The sequence below is a fragment of the Mirounga leonina genome, unplaced genomic scaffold (assembly GCF_011800145.1).
Source record: "Mirounga leonina isolate KUSES-001 unplaced genomic scaffold, KU_Mleo_1.0 Mir_82, whole genome shotgun sequence".
In the NCBI taxonomy this organism is placed as follows: domain Eukaryota; kingdom Metazoa; phylum Chordata; class Mammalia; order Carnivora; family Phocidae; genus Mirounga; species Mirounga leonina.
In genome coordinates, this window is record NW_023270825.1 from 35,057,327 (window position 1) to 35,059,346 (window position 2,020).

A 2,020-nucleotide genomic window follows, 5' to 3' on the forward strand; every position below is an offset into this window, starting at 1 on the left:
TGCAGAAATATCCCACAGAATAGAAAATGAGATGAATTTGCAGAGGTAATGAAGTCTTTTATTGCAATATCTTTCCAAACTATTGAAATTTTCCCAAAGGTCTTGGTTAATATTATGAAAAAAATATTTTGAATTTGGAAACTGCTCACTAACAAATAAAAGCCACTAAGACCATTTATGCTGGCAATAATCATCACATAAACAAAAAATTGTTTAATTGTAACTCTTACTGTCATTCTTTATTAACCAACTCAATTTTTAACTTATATTTTCTCCACTTGATTTGAGTTCTTGGCTTGATAAATATCTAAAGGAAAAGAACAAAGTTTCAGGTTTAGGCACTCTAAATTATCCACATACAGATTATACACTTAGTGGAGTACTCAAGATAAGAACGTTAATGTCAAAACAACATCAATTCACTGTTTATAATGCTTTTTGATCTAACTTCCGACGTTCTTAATCTGCACTCAAGGCTTTGGCCTATTGGAGCATGGCCTTGCTCCAAGGATGAGGTCTGAAAATATCACTAAGAGGTAGGGCAAACAGAGACAAAATTCCATGCTGACCAATCACCACTGTATTTGCTGTCCCCATTATGAATGAGACTTTGGAAGACAGCAGGCCTTTTCCCCTGTAGGTGAACTTGGTGGTAGGTGTGAACATAAAACCTACTTAATTGGCTCCATGTCTCACCCATAGACAGTAAGTTAGGTATGAATGTGCCAAGGTGGCTGAGGAGCTGGTGAAATTCAGGCACAAATATTGCCAATTATTTCTCAGAGAATGTGAATTCATTTAAATAACCTTACTCAAACATAAATAGGAAAGTGGTTCTCCTGAAAAAAAAAAAAATCACAAATACATATTTTTAAGCCAAATAGAAAAGACTTTGAATTACCTACTTCTTTGGCTGATCTCAACAATTGCAGCTCTCTTTTAGTTTCCATGATTTGTTTGCTCATTAGTTCATTTATTTACTCATCCCGCCTTTATGAAGTTCATCTTGTAATCAGGAACTGTGCTAGGTGCTGCAAAACTTAAAACTATATCCTGAAAGCAATGGGGAGCCACTGGATGATTTAAAGTAGTGGAGTGACACGATCAGATTTCCTTTTTAGAAAGTGTACTTTGGCTACTATATGGAAGAAGAATTGAAGGAGAATAAAACTAGAGAATGGGAGAGCAGTTAGGAGGCTTACAGAAGCAATTCATGTGAGAAAAGATGGGGCCTGTGTTATGGGCTCAATTATGTGCCCCCCAAATTCATATGTTGATATCCTAACCCCCAGTACCTCAGGAAGTGACCATATTTGGAGATAGGGCCTTTAAAGAGGTAATGAAGGTAAACTGAGGTCATATGATTGGGCCTAATCCAATATGATAGTGTTCTCATAAGAAGAGGAGATTAGGGGGTGCCTGGGTGGCTCAGTCAGTTAAGCATCTGCCTTCGGCTCAGGTCATGATCCTGGGGTCTTGGGATTGAGCCCCATGTAGGGTCCCTGCTCAGCAGGCAGTCTGCTTCTCCCTCTTCCTCCGGCCCTCCTCCCTGCTCATGCTCTCTTCCTCTTAGATAGATAGATAGATAGATAGATAGATAGATAGATAGATAGATAAATAAAATCTTTTTAAAAAAAGAAGAGGAAGAGATTAGGACAGAGGCACAGAGGAAAGACCATGCCAAGACAGGGAGAAGATGGACATCTACAAGCCAAAGAGAGAAGCCTCTGAAGAAACAACCCTGCCAACACCTTGATCCCAGACTTCTAGCCTCCAGAATTGTGAGAACATCAATTTCTGTTGTTTAAGCCACCCAGTCTGTGGTGAGTGTTACAGAAGCCCTAGCAAACTCCTACAACCCTACAGTGCAACTGTAGAAGAACATTAAGCACCTCCAGGCACACCCCAGGAGAAGTCTGCTATTATATCTGTACAAGCTGGCATCCCTTAGGTGACAATCTAATCCTGAGAAGGGAGGAAAAGCTCAGGATCAACTATAGAAGGAAAGATGCTCGTTTAT